The sequence below is a fragment of the Oncorhynchus keta genome, chromosome 28, assembly GCF_023373465.1.
Source record: "Oncorhynchus keta strain PuntledgeMale-10-30-2019 chromosome 28, Oket_V2, whole genome shotgun sequence".
In the NCBI taxonomy this organism is placed as follows: domain Eukaryota; kingdom Metazoa; phylum Chordata; class Actinopteri; order Salmoniformes; family Salmonidae; genus Oncorhynchus; species Oncorhynchus keta.
The window spans coordinates 24706288-24722273 of record NC_068448.1 but is presented as its reverse complement, the minus strand read 5'-3'; the positions used below and the strand labels follow the sequence as shown (position 1 = coordinate 24722273).

The 15986-nt window shown below is 41.7% G+C and overlaps 1 protein-coding gene across 2 annotated transcripts in view; it reads right to left on the bottom strand.

The window, feature by feature from the left end:
- Nucleotides 1–13150, bottom strand: part of LOC118360901 (protein kinase C and casein kinase substrate in neurons protein 1-like) — a 53477-nt gene extending 40327 nt beyond the window's left edge. For both annotated transcript variants that reach the window (XM_052485189.1, XM_052485191.1), the window contains exons 1-2: nucleotides 13010–13150; nucleotides 3099–3169 (exon numbers count right to left, since the gene is read on the bottom strand). The gene's annotated coding sequence lies outside the window, so the exon portion shown is untranslated. The remainder of the gene's footprint in view (nucleotides 1–3098; nucleotides 3170–13009) is intronic.
- Nucleotides 13151–15986: the final 2836 nt, after the last annotated feature.

Below are 15986 nucleotides of genomic sequence, written 5' to 3'. Positions count from 1 at the left end.
CCACTAAGACTCTTCCTAGGGCTGACCGCCCGGCCAAACTGAGCAATCGGGGGAGAAAGGCCTTGGTCAGGGAGGTGATCAAGAACTTACCCTAGTAAAACTGACTATCCTACCGATCCTCGACTTCGGCGATGTCATCTACAAAATTGCCTCCAACACTCTACTCAGCAAACTGGATGCAGTTTATCACAGTACCATCCGTTTTGTCACTAAATCACCTTATACCACCCACCACTGCGACCTGTATGCTCTAGTCGGCTGGCCCTCGCTACATATTCGTCGCCAGACCCACTGGCTCCAGGTCATCTACAAATCACGATGGCAACACCCATCCGTAGCACGCGCTACAGCAGGTGTATCTCACTGATCATCCCTAAAGCCAACACCTCATTTGGCTGCCTTTCGTTCCAGTTCTCTGCTGCCTGTGACTGGAACGAATTGCAAAAATCGCTGAAGTTGGAGACTTTTATCTCCCTCACCAACTTCAAACATCTGCTATCTGAGCAGCTAACCGATCGCTGCAGCTGTACATAGTCTATCGGTAAATAGCCCACCCATTTTTACCTACCTCATCCCCATACTGTTTTTATTTATTTACTTTTCTGCTCTTTTGCCCACCAATATCTCTACCTGTACATGACCATCTGATCATTTATCACTCCAGTGTTAATCTGCAAAATTGTAATTATTTGCCTACCTCCTCATGCCTTTTGCACACAATGTATATAGACTCCCCTTTTTTTCTACTGAGTTATTGACTTGTTAATTGTTTACTCCATGTGTAACTCTGTGTTGTCTGTTCACACTGCTATGCTTTATCTTGGCCAGGTTGCATTTGCAAATGAGAACTTGTTCTCAACTAGCCTACCTGGTTAAATAAAGGTGAAAAAAACAAACAAACAAAAAAAAAAAAACAGATGGTCACACTGACAGAGCTGCAGAGTTCCTCTGTGGAGATGGGAGAACCTTCTTTACAGCCATCTCTACAGCACTCTACCAATCATGCTATTTAAAACCATGTCTAAACTACTGACATTAATCTACATGCTAACTACTGACATTAATCTACATGCTAACTGCTGACATTAATCTACATGCTAACTACTGACATTAATCTACATGCTAACTACTGACATTAATCTACATGCTAACTACTGACATTAATCTACATGCTAACTACTGACATTAATCTACATGCTAACTGCTGACATTAATCTACATGCTAACTGCTGACATTAATCTACATGCTAACTACTGACATTAATCTACATGCTAACTACTGACATTAATCTACATGCTAACTACTAACATTAATCTACATGCTATCTAAAACCATGTCTAAACTACTGACATTAATCTACATGCTAACTACTGACATTAATCTCCATGCTAACTGCTGACATTAATCTACATGCTAACTACTGACATTAATCTACATGCTAACTACTGACATTAATCTACATGCTAACTACTGACATTAATCTACATGCTAACTACTGACATTAATCTACATGCTAACTACTGACATTAATCTACATGCTATCTAAAACCATGTCTAAACTACTGACAATAATCTACATGCTAACTGCTGACATTAATCTACATGCTAACTACTGACATTAATCTACATGCTATCTAACACCGTGTCTAAACTATTGACATTAATCTACAGCTTAGCCTTTGTAACACCTATACATAACACCTACATAACTACCTTACTACAATGATTATGGTGTGTCAGAGAGAGTTTAGAAGTGTCAGAGAGAGTTTAGCAGATGCATACATACAGAGCAAAGTGTACGGGGTCTACTACGGGTTTGGTAGTATCACAACCTCAAGTCAATCAAAGCAGTATATGAGCAGCACCAAACAGACATGACCAACCATGCCTGACAGTTGAGATACAAAGACAGGAGCTCTGTCTAAATGTGCAGACCATAAGCATCTTATGCTTCTATTAATACACAACTCTTAAGTCCACAGAGAGATCAGTCACTTTAAGGTCTAAGGTCTTGGTTGATGAAGGTTAATCTGACTATCGCGTACAGTCAGTGTATGCATTATGACTACAAAAGAACAATGGGTAACCTGACTAACTATTTTCATTCTTGCAGTTTGTGCATTTGATGGATCGCACACTATTGATTTACAGGACTTCATGCATGTACTGTACATGCACACACACAATTCCTGGAGTCCCTATTTTCCCACCAACACAGATCAGTATGCTTGAGTGGTTTGGAGTGTGCAGGTTAGGTCCCCTGTGTTTGTTCTAGGCTCCAGTTTGCTCCCATGCAGCTCCCTTCTATTCCCCAGCCCAGACAGCTGTGCTTCCCGGAGTAGAGTAGACCCACAGATCCGGGCCATGATGTGTTGATGATGAGCAGAGAATCCATTCTAACGACCCTGCATATGCAAACGACATGTCTGTGCTAACCAAACACAGCCTCCTCTCATCACCTCCCGGGAGTGAGAAGGAAGGTGCTTTTTTACAGACCACAAAGAGGAAGTGATCAAACAAGAAACTCTGTAATTATTCCAGAATTATTGTTTGACAGTGTATGTGCTATATGATGAAGGCGCTTGTGATTTTATAATTTACTTTGCCAGCAAAACTGCAAGGGGAAGTCAGCAGTAAAGGATTGAACAGCAATCCATAGACCAGGTGAGACCAAATTTGGAATGAAAGGTTAAATACTAGAGGACACCAAGAACAAGTCAGAGAAGGTCTAGGGTATGTGGACATAGGTAAGTATTTACTGTATGTCACAGGTTACATCGGATGGCTGTTTATCTGAGTGCAGTGCCCTTTTACAGGAAACCCCCAGTGACCCCGGGGCTGTAACGGAATGACCTCCTCATGAAATATTAGTGGGGTTGCTGATGTGCTTTTTATTAACCCAATGGGAGTGCTTACTTAGTTAAAGATTCATGATCCAAACGGACATTAGAACAATGCCTCAGAGACTAAACTACAGCCAACAACATGTGGTTCCTCTGAGAAGCCTGATGACCATTGCAGTGCTATCCCATGTAAACAGACAATCATACTAAATCCTAAAGAGAATTAGACAAAGAGGACAAGGTTGAAGACTCACCTTCACCGCCGGATGAGAAATCAGGTTTCCATAAACCCTGGAGAGAGCTGCTGTCCTTTACAGGAGGTCACCTACACAGAGAGACAGACAGAGAGACAGGTTCAGGGATACGTGTCGCGGACGCCCTCTATTTTCTGCAGTCTTATTTGAATAAAACTGATCTGACCATGATTCAGCATGTGGAAGATAAGATGGCAGTGTGTCTCCTTGACCAAACATATGACCACCAGACACAGCACAGAAGATGGGACGGACAGTCTATGGATCTGAGCCAACGACCAGCTCTTATAATTCACCAACACAAGAATTGTTACTAACCATGATATTTTCTTCACTCTCCTACACTCACACTCTTTCCATGCATTTTAGCAAAACTGTAGAAATGCATTTAGCTGTCATATTCAGCTCCCTGGAGTAAATTCTAATTGTTCCTGAAACAGAGAGGAAAAGTTTTCAAAGTGCCACTTTGAAGCCGATAACAGTCATTTTGGTAGCTACAACAGTAAACCCATACCCTCCAATTGCTCCTCCTTGACTGTGGAGCCATGAGTTACAAATCCTTTAAAAGGGTAACACAGCCCATTATATCTCCCTTGTGCCCTCCATGTTCCTCTCTAACGTGTGACTGCATGTCTAGTCTGCTTACTTACATTTTGGAGGACACAGTCTCTGTGTTTGACTCTGTGGCAGGCCAGGAACCTTCTGGGACAAGGAATTATGAGACTATAAAAATATGCAGTGCCTCTGATATCATACCACTCCATATGCATCCCACACAGACCTAGTGAGAGGGAACCGACTGTAGCCAGGATTCTCAGCAGCACAGTTGATCAAACATTTAAAGAGACACTGCCTCTGATATACAATGTCAGTGTGAGCATCACTATGAAAACCCCACATCCACACACATATAGGCTGCTCATGCCTCTCACTCTGAACTGAGGACACACAAAGGATACATTAAATTATGGGAACATATCTGGAACATTTGAAGAGAAGCTAATGCACACATATGCAAACAGATACACCTCAAATGCTGACCAGTTCAAATAGTGAGGCCTACGTTAATGAGCAATACAACCCCTAGTGTTCAGAATGACACACCTGAAACCCAACTCTTCAGTGGGTAACCAACCCTGGGTGGTTACAGTATTACCACCATAAATAAATGTGTTTATATACATCCTTGATTACCACCCATCCAAAAGGAAATACAATAAAACAAACCAAAGCTAGGAGAAAACACTGATCATTGAACGTGACAGACAGGCCATGTAGGTGAGACAAACAGGCCATGTAGGTCGCCATTATGGGAAGCCCAAAGCCACTTGTATGACACACTGAGTCAGTCCATCCCTTGAGGCTGGGGCTGAAGCTGGGTCATCCAGTCCATCCCTTGAGGCTGGGGCTGAAGCTGGGTCATCCAGTCCATCCCTGCAGGCTGGGGCTGAAGCTGGGTCATCCAGTCCATCCTTGCAGGCTGGGGCTGAAGCTGAGTCATCCAGTCCATCCCTGCAGGCTGGGGCTGAAGCTGAGTCATCCAGTCCATCCCTTGAGGCTGGGGCTGAAGCTGAGTCATCCAGTCCATCCCTGCAGGCTGGGGCTGAAGCTGAGTCATCCAGTCCATCCCAAGCAGGCGGGGGCTGAAGCTGAGTCATCCAGTCCATCCCTGTAGGCTGGGACTGAAGCTGAGTCATCCAGTCCATCCCTGCAGGCGGGGCCTGAAGCTGAGTCAGTCCAGTCCATCCCTGCAGGCTGGGGCTGAAGCTGGTTCAGTCCATCCCTGCAGGCTGGGGCTGAGTCATCCAGTCTATCCCTGCAGGCTGGGGCTGAAGCTGAGTCATCCAGTCCATCCCTGCAGGCGGGGGCTGAAGCTGAGTCAGTCCAGTCCATCCCTGCAGGCTGGGGCTGAAGCTGGTTCAGTCCATCCCTGCAGGCTGGGGCTGAGTCATCCAGTCCATCCCTGCAGGCGGGGGCTGAAGCTGAGTCAGTCCAGTCCATCCCTGCAGGCCGGGGCTGAAGCTGAGTCATCCAGTCCATCCCTACAGGCTGGGGCTGAAGCTGAATCATTGTCATCTTTTTCACAATGACCAACGATCATGTTAAGATAAAATGTCAGAGGTTGGAAGATAAAGCATTTTGTCTTAAGCACGGACAAGAGAATAATTATTATTAGCTGTGCCTCAGCTACCTATTGGTAAAGGCTTCATCCCAGCCAATAAAGGGAGATATCACATTATTACTTCCTTCCTATTCTCCCCGCAGCCTGGAGAGATAAGACAGCCGGGCTATCCTTCAGACTCACCGTTCTCACATTCCCTCCTTTCCCTCTTCCACTTTCACAGGTTGTCAGACACCACTGCCTGCTCTGAGAACAGGACTCCATACAGTCACAGCAACAACAAATGACTATCACCTCCCACTAACAGATTGGCTCTCACGGTGGGACCCCTTGGACCCGCACCATCCAAGAGCTTCTCTCTTGGTAACACTATCACATAGGTCATGTCCACACACATTATATTACGTACAAAACATTAAGAACACTTTTTTCCATGACATAAACAGCCCAGGTGAACCCAGGTGAAAGCTATGATCTTTTATTGATGTCACTTGGTAATTCCAGTTCAATCAATGTAGATGAATGGAAGGAGACAGGTTAAAGAAGGATTTTTAAGCTTTGAGACAATTGAGACAAGGATTGTGTATGTGTGCCATTCAGAGGGTGAATAGGCATGACAAAAGATTTAAGTTCCTTTGAATGGGGTATTGTAGTAGGTGCCAGGTACACCAGTTTGTCTCAAGAACGGAAATACTGCTGGGTTTTTCCATGCTCAAAAGTTTATTGTGTGTACCACCACCCAAAGGACATCCAGCCAACTTGACACAACAGTGGGATGCATTGGAGTGAACCTGGGCCATCATCCCTGTGGAACGCTTTCGACACCTTGGAGTCCGTTCTCCAACAAATTGAGGCTATTCTGAGGGCAAGTCAGTTAAGAACAAATACTTATTTACAATGACGGCCTACGGGGGAACAGTGGGTTAACTGCCTTGTTCAGGGGCAGAATGACAGATTTTTACCTTGTCATCTTGGGGATTCAATCCAGCAACCTTTCAGTTACTGGCCCAACACTCAAACCACTAGGCTACCTGTCGCCCCGGGTTTGAAGCTGCAACATGTAACTTTTTGGATGACCGGACCAAATTCACATAGAAATGTGAGTTCTCATTGAAAGCAAGTCTAAGAAGCGGTAGATCTGTTCGATGTGCACTATGATTCCAGTTCTTAAGTTTAGTTTTTGTGTCTTTTACTTTCGGTTTTGTACACCAGCTTCAAACAGATGAAAATATAAAGTATACATATACTCCCTCTCCGGCCTCTAGGTCATCAGGCTGCTGATTATCCCGCACACCTGTCACTATCGTCTCGCGCACCTGCACCTCATGACAATCACCTGGACTCCATCACCTCCTTGATTTTCTTCCCTGTATCTGTCACTCCCCTTGGTTCTTTCCTCAGGTGTTATTGACTCTGTTTTCATGTCGGTGCATTGCTTGTGTCTCTCCCTGAACTTGCTTCCCGACTCTCAGCGCACTCGTTTACAGGTACAATGATTCTCTACACTAGCTTGTTTTTAGTTTTTTTTACATAAACTGAAATTAGATAAACTATTAGAATTTTAGCAACCAGGAAATGGTAGAGTGATTTCTGCATATTGCACCTTTAATAATAAGGCCTCTCGCTCCAGAGGAGCAGGAGCTCTCTCTCTCCCTCTTGTATTTCAAGTAATGAGATCTGAAGTGAACATCAACTGATCAAACCAAAAGTTGTTACCTTGGCAACAGATTTCCTAATCTGAGTAAAAGACAAACAAGTGTATTTGATAAGTAAATCTACATTGGAAGACTTTGCATTTGAAAATAAAAATAGTTAATAACATCATAATAGTTAATAGTGCAACTTCTTGTTCCACTTTTGGAACTTCAATTTTGGATTACTAGAGAGATATATAATGTATATATAATGTAATGTCAGTGTACCGGGCTTCCCACAGAAAGTGAATGTGTTGTGTTTTATGAATCACTGGATAATTTGACTGAGACATGAGTAAGGCTTCCTAACATTTGGTTGGGAAAGTCAATATGGCTGAATCAGGTTAGCAGTAGTTCTCAGAGGAGCCATTCGCCATCCAAGCTCCCAGCTTCCTAGATAGGCCAACTCGAATGGAGGCTGCTGAGGGTAGGATGACTCATAATAATGGATGGAAGCCATGTGTTTGGTGTATTTGATACTATTCCAATTATCCCACTCCAGTCATTACCATGAGCCCGTTCTCCCAAATGAAGGTGCCACCAACCTCCTGTGACCTACTCCCCATTATCTTGCTAGGGATTTCCTCGGAGCAGAACCTATGAGAGAAAACGGTCGCTGTTTAGGTACTGAATCTGGCTGAATGGTCGCTGTCCATTCTAATGTCACTGAAACGCTAATAATACTGTTTCGTTTTATAACTAAAAATGTATCCACTCACTATAAGAGCATCTGCTAAATTACTCAAATTTCAATGTAAAAAAATAATATTAATAATACTGTTTGCAGCACCACCGGCCCTTTGCTCTTAATCGTGATATAGTCACCGCAACAACCTCTTCATGAAAACAAGGTTCAATCTTTGAGGATCATCCAATGTTTTATATTAATGGAGACTGGTCATCTGTTATTCTGTTAGCAAACAAACCCAACATTGTGTTTATATTTGTCCTGTTTCGCACTTGTACAACCATGTAACCTATACAAGTGTGTAGTGTGAAAAGTGCATAACCCATGTCGGCTTAGGGATTTGAACTAGCAACCTTGGAGTTACTAGCCCAAAGATCTTACCACTAGGCTACCTGCTGGGTGTTAGATAACACAGTTGCCAAAATGTTGCACTGACCATACAAAGTTGTTGTCGTTTACAGCCAATTTGCAAATCTGATATCAAATTTCAAATGACACATCTCAGAAATACAATGTGATGTAATCTTCCATGTTTCCACAAAGCTATATTTGTTCATCCTCAGTTTTGTTTCAACACGTACAAAACAGATAAACACTTAAGTGGAGGAAGGGGATAAAAAACTACATAGAGTGCCCTATTCTATTATGGTTAGCTTCCTCTGTTGTGATTAAGCTTGCTATCTATTTCCACTGCTTTCCTTCTGACAGACCGGTCACTAGCTGCAGAATTAAAGAGCATTCCATTACTCTCTGGATCAGTGGCATTCAAAGTCAGGGTCAGGGGGGACCTGCAGTGGGGTCGCCAAAATGTACACAAAATCATGTCATTTTTTTAGGAACAAAATTTGTGTATTGGACAATATACAAAGATTTTTGAGAAAGATGTAAATGTAGTTATTGGTTTCGTTTCAGAAAGATATATAAATGCAATGAATTGAAGGTTATTTGTTGATGTAAAAAGTTTTTTAAAATGTATTTCCCGATTGTGTCTTTAGATTTGGGGTGGAGTTGCAAGTATTTTTTTAGGGGAAGAATTGTGTCCCCAAAAGTTATGGTAAAAATAATTGGGTCCTTGCTGAAAAAGCTTGAATACCACTGCTCTGGATGATAACTACAGTGATAGAGCCATTTGGATGCATGAGCACAAATCATAATCGAACGCTAAAATACAAACTTTCAGGCTCTACGCAGCAGCAGTTTCCACAACCACACTGAGAAGCAAGAAAAGTGAAGCATGTTATTATACCTACCTACACAGTGCTTGACTTGGACTGAAATAAGTGCCGATACTCATTTTCGGTGCCGGTACTGTTTATATTTAGGTGCAGGAGCTCCACAATACTTTTGAGAATTTTCTACAAGAGGAGCAGGAGCTCAAGCAGTAGAACATTTGAGGTGCCGGTACTCAGCTCCGGTGAACTCTTGTCTAAGTCAAGCACTGGACATATAAAACAACCCACAAATGTGATTGTGGATAAAACTCACATACATACAGTACCAGTCAAAAGTTTGGACACACCTACTCATTTAAGGGTTTTTCTTTATTAAAAAAAAACTATTTTCTACATTGTAGAATAATAGTGAAGACAGCAAAACTATTAAATAACATATATGGAATCATGTAGTAACCAAAAAAGTGTTAAACAAATCAAAATATACTTTATATTTTAGATTCTTCAAAGTAGCCACCTTGAAGAACACTTTGCCTTGATGACAGCTTTGCACACTCTTGGCATTCTCTCAACCAGCTTCATGAGGAATGCTTTTCCAACAGTCTTGAAGGAGTTCCCACATATGCTAAGCCCTTGTTGGCTGCTTTTCCTTCACTCTGGAGGCCAGGTCATCTGATGCAGCACTCCATCACTCTCCTTCTTGGTCAAATAGCCCTTACACAGCCTGGAGGTGTGTTTTGGGTCATTGTCCAGTTGAAAAACTAAATGATAGTCCCACTAAGCGCAAATCAGATGGGATGGTGTATCGCTGCAGAATGCTGTGGTAGCCATGCTGGTTAAGTGTGCCTTGAATTTTAAATAAATCACAGACAGTGTCACCAGCAAAGCACCCTCACACCATCACACCTCCTCCATGCTTCACGGTGGGAACCACACATGCAGAGATCATCCGTTCACATACTCTGCGTCTCACAAAGACAAGGGCGGTTGGAACCAAAATTTGGACTCATCAGACCAGATAACAGATTTCCACCGGTCTATTGTCCATTGCTTGTGTTTCTTGGCCCAAGCAAGTCTCTTCTTCTTATTGGTGTCCTTTACTAGTGGTTTCTTTGCAGCAATTGGAACATGAAGGCCATGACGGCCACACAGTCTCCTCTGAACATTTGATGTTGAGATGTGTCTGTTACTTGAACTCTGTGAAGCATTTCTTTGGGCTGCAATCTAAGGTGCAGTTAACTCTAATGAACTTATCCTCTGCAGCAGAGGTAACTCTGGATCTTCCTTTCCTGTGGTGGTCCTCATGAGAGCCAGTTTCATCATAGCGCTTGATTGTTTTTGCGACTGCACTTGAAGAAACTTTCAAAGTTCTTGAATTGTTCCACATTGACTGACTTTAATGTCTTAAAGTAATGATGGACTGTCGTTTCTCTTTGCTTATTTGAGCTGTTCTTGCCATAATAAAGACTTGTTTTTTTTTTACCAAATAGGGCTACCTACCTTCTGTATACCACCCCTACCTTGTCACAACACAACTGATTGGCTCAAACGCATTAAGGAAATAAATTCCACAAATACAATTTTAACAAGGCATACCTGTTAATTGAAATGCATTCCAGGTGACTACGTCATGAACCTGGTTGAGAGAATTCCAAGAGTGTGCAAAGCTGTCATCAAGGCAAAGGGTGGCTTCTTTGAAGAATCTCAAATATTAAATAATGTAGGCTATTGAAGATAATAGTGTAAGCTAGGGAAAACAGACAAGGGTTAGAAGGGCCTACCGGGATGCAATAACCATGTGAATTGTGCAGATATTATAATTCTAACTAATTGCCCAACACACACTTCTCTGATCTCAGTTACTGTATGTCATTACAAGAAAATAAATAATTGCGACAGGTTCTCAGAAACTAAGAGCACAATACAAGTCCAGAAATCAATGGCAGTTGTGTTTGCCTCTGACAAGCTTTGTGTTGAGGGCCGGTGCCCCACTTTTATTAACGCCTTCTTCTATCACAACAGAGATGCGTAGACATATTTTCCAGATGACTCATATTGCATGATGGGCACTGGGCACACATGGCACTTGTAGCAGTTTGCTTTTGAATCATGTCACTGTGGAGGCTTCCCTGTCTGCTTCCATTTTAGGAAGTTATAGGAACTGAGCATCTCACCCACAGACATGTAATTTTGGTTAACCAAGAACTAAAGTATCACGTAATTGGTCATATGTAGTCTGCCCACAAGAGATTAACAGACATGACACAGAGAATCTCAACTAATCCAAGATCAGTGACAAACTGACATTGTCTGTGAGAACAAACAAATGGGTGAAGGTAGGACACAGTTTATGTCAAGAGACTTGGATGCAGTGAATGTCGGTGCCAACTTTAGACTAGCTTTCCCTCCAAGAGATTGTGTGGGCACTTGGAACACTGCAAGTGTGTTTTTGCAATGCACAATGAATAAAGAAAATATTCCAGATTAATCCAAGCATGGACTCAGTATCAATCAACAAGAGAGATTCATTTTAGTCAACTGATATTGAACGGTTCCTGTTGAAAGACTCCACTCCAAGGTATAGGAGAGTGCATGGAGTCAGCTAATTAAAAGAAAACCCGCTACAACTGCTTATGGCGCACTACAATTGGATTATTCCCCTCACTGCATTATGTCCATCCTCTCCCTCCTCTGCAGCCACATCTCGTTCACTCAGGGGCACTGGCACCTTTGCTGACAGGCTTACAGACAGTGCGGTCCACCAGAGCTCAATTTCAGCACCATGGACAGCTCCCAAGAGACAACGGACAGAACAGATGGCGGTAATAGGCTACCTTCCCTTCCTCAGCATCAATAAACTATGCTGAGGCAGTCAATCCCCTCATGGACAGTGTTGACACCCTGATGAGCGAGGCATAAACAACCCGTTTCTCTAAAGGGCCTAACATCCCCTTATTCCAACCCCTTAACACACAGCCTACAACTGGGAACTGGCTATCTCCTACAGCCATCACTAGTGGTGCAGAAGAATCATTAATGATATAAACATCTCCAAACTGCATAAATGTTTAGGCATGTGCATTCTACCAGACTATCTTCTGTTTTGACTGTGCTGAGATATATTTCCTTAAGACACACGATAGGAAATGCCATTCGTGGAATTGTAATAATGTTATTGATACGTGAGGCGAGCAGCAGTGCTTCCACCGAGAAAAACATTGACGATAGAGTAACGATGGCACTGTGTTATGACAGGCTATTACATAACAGCAGACCGGAATGCCCTCATTAGTATTCAATACCCTATTCATACCCTATTCTGCATACCCTATTCTACGATTTTCTGGCATTACATATTACAAATGTTGCACCTGATAGCCTACTAAACAATAAATATAGACTACTATTCATCGTTGGTCGACTGCTTTATTAAATAGTTTTCAGAAGCATCGTTGCGACCTTGCTTATTCGTCCAGGCTACCTCAATTGTCTAGTTCCTCTCACTGTTCGTGCTAGGAGGGGGCATAAACGGCAATCTCACAACCTTGGTCAGTCTGTTTTCTTAAGGACTTGTGGTGATAGCATCTGCGGCCGATAGCCTGTAGTCTTTTATCCTAAAGTCATTATATTCGATCTCTATTCATACACAGGTTAGGTTACATTGTTACAATTACCCCCAGAAAACGCTAAGCCATGCTTCAATTACTCAAGGAAAACATGAGCCTATATAGCCTATATAAGGTCAAAACTCAGGAATAACCAGGCAATATAACTTAATAGTGACAGTATGTGATCAGAGGAAAACATCTGCATGATGGAAAACATCATCTCTTGTAGAATCTCATGAAATAAAAAATTGAAATAAAAAACATTCACGTAGCCTAAAGCAATAAGACAATTGCCAAATATGTTACAATTTAGCACAACCACATTTTTTAAATGACACGTGAAACATAAAACAGTCTACAACATACAAAATAACAACATACCTGGCATTAGATAGGCTATATCAAGGTATTGACAACAATACATTAGAGTATTCATTTCATATTTATGAAGAATACGTCGTTTAGAGATCGAAAACACACTAGATTGCAATCTGACGTGGTCGAGAAAAATGTATGGGAAGGAACCATGCGAGAGATTCCTTCATCCCTGTGTTGCCCTAGCGTTATATAACCATGGACAGACACTATGTAACGCCAACAATGGACAAACATGCACGGCTGACTTACCAGGGTGTAGGCTAAGCGTGTTATCCAAATATATTCTAAATGTTTATCAGCTCTCTTTTTGGAATGACAGAAGGTGACCCTGCTTCTTCTGCAAGAGACTCTGCATCTGCGAGATCACGATGCACGCAGCAAGGGGGGGCTGCAAAGCACTCGCGCACATTGGGGGATGGTCCAACAAAAAGCTATCGCGTGTATCTTTAAACGCTTCAATATTGTCCACAATCAGAGTTTTGTCATTAACATAATACGATGGATTGGAAACATTTTGGTCTGGTCATACAGTAATTTCGATAGTCACATTGTAGGCTATGGTGTGATATGATTAGCGAATGCTGCGAGGCTGTAGCCCACTATGGGTCATGGGCCATTGCTATGGGCCCACTCCTATAATTAAAAGTGCAATCAAGATGTCCTGCTACATATTGGCAATTGCAAATGTTTTGAATACCCCTTGAATATGACATAAATGTCTCAATGGGCGTAGTACAACTCATACAAGGCTATTTCGCCTAATTAGACATACACAAGGTAAATACTATTCATGTGTAATTACATGATTCTGGCACTTAGTATATCTGGAAAGAAGACATCTGGGAGCTTGGGAGGAAATGATCAGAAGATAGATAGCAGTTACATAGTTCAGAATACATAAGATCAAGCACACATAAAATATATTTTTTCAGTTTTTTATTTTTAAAGTCATCTTTCATTGACAAGCTATCAGTGAATTATTGATGCCCAGAGCTGGAAACACGTCAGATGGCTTCCACAACATGTGCACAATATAAGAAAAAATGGGATTGATAGACCTAACAACTATAAATGTACAGATGTTTTAGTAAGTGGTATCAGGTGTGGTCATTAGTTGCTTCTAAGCTAGGTAGCAATAGTTCGCACTACATATAAGTTCTAGGGCTTGCTTTGTCCCACCCAGGTCAACTGCATATCCCTGGAAAGCTTATCTCATTGGCTACAAGACTGTCAAGGTGCCATAGTAGCCAATCCCCTGTGTAATAGATGCCTACAGCGCTTAAGCGGGCAACATCAAATATATAGTCACTCATTGGACATTCGATGTTGCTATTAAGTCATACATCATCAGATAACATTGGCAATAGGCTAGATTTGTTCCTACCAACCGAATGATTCATTTGAAGTAGCTATAGTTCAAACACAGACCAAAACGAAGCTTACATTGTAAGATGTGCGCTGTTTGGTGAAAACAATGTGTAAAATAAACATTTTAACTCTTGGGGCTGGTGATCAATGGTAGGTCACAGGCAGACAAATAAGATATAATCATGATCTGTGGAGTCCAGGCTTTCGGTGTGTATCAACGTATTCCGTGTTTCATTTGTTTATGCTTCACAACCTTAAACGGAATGTAGGTAGCAGCCATCTAGAAAGGAGGTCATCTGCTCTGCCTGCCCTTATTCCTTCGTAAGCCCATAAATGGTAGTAAGTCATACAAAAGATATTAAGACACCAATCAATAGCCAAGATACTCAGCTTTACGCATACACCCTGCTTTGGAGATAGGGGCTACCGTTCTCATACCAGACTGAATTGAATAAAACAAATCTAATAGGGTCCCAAAATATGGGGACTTTACATTTAAGAGGTTAAAAGTGCAATCAAGATTTCCTGCTACATATTGGTAATTGCAAATGTTTTGAATACCCCTTGAAAATGACTTATGGGCATATGTCTCAATGGGCATAGCATACTAGTACTAGGCTATATTTGTAAGTGTAACCAACAGGTTTATGGGTTTACATCATACATAACACAACATAACAGATAAACTACACTGTGTGTTGCTCTCTGACAGTTAAAGTGCCCTCAGGAAGTATTCACACCCTTTGAGCTTTTCCACATGTTGTCATGTTACAGCCTGAATTTAACATTGATTAAATTTAGATTTTTTTTGTCACTGGCCTACAAACAATATCCCATAATGTCAAAGTGGAATTGTGTTTTTAGAAATGTTTCCAAATTAATTAAAAAGGACAAGCTGAAATGTCTTGAGTCAATAACTATTCAACCCCTTTATTATGACAAACCTAAATAAGTTCAAGAGTAAATATGTGCTTAACAAGTCACATAATAACTTGCATGGAATAACTCTGTGTGCAATAATAGTGTTTAACATGATTTTTGAATGACTACCTCATCTCTGTACCCCACACATACAGCTGAGCAGTGAAACAAATATTCAATCACAAAGACCTGGGAGGTTTTCAAATGCCTCACAAATGGCACCTATTGGTAGATGGGTAAAAATAAAGCAGACATTGAATATTGTCACGCCTTGGTCGTAGTATTTTGTGTTTTTCTTCATGTATTTGGTCAGGCCAGGTTGTGACATGGGTTTTTTGTATGTGGTGTGTAGATAGTGGAATTGTAGCTTAGTGGGGTGTTCTAGGTTAGTCTATGGCTGTCTGAAGTGGTTCTCAATCAGAGGCAGGTGTTTATCGTTGTCTCTGATTGGGAACCATATTTAGGCAGCCATATTCTTTGGTTGTATTGTGGGTGATTGTCTTGAGTGTCTTGATGTCCTTGTTCGATGTTAGTTGACACAAGTATAGGCTGTTTTCGGTTTTCGTTTCGTTTATTTGTTTTGTAGTGCATGTATTGATTCGTGTTACGTTGTTTAAATAAACATGGATCGCAATCGACACGCTGCAGTTTGGTCCGACTCTCCTTCACCATATGAAAACCGTGACAAATATCCCTTTGATCAATACATGCCGTCACTACAAAGATATAGGCGTCCTTCCTAACTCGTTTGCAGGAGAGGAAGGAAACCACTCAGGGATTTCACCATGAGGCCAATGGTGACTTTAAAACAGTTACAGAGTTTAATGGCTGTGATAGGAGAACTGAAGATGGGGTCAACAACACTGTAGTTACTCCACAACACTAAGTTAATTGACAGGAAGGAAGCCTCTACATAATACAAATATTCCAAAACATG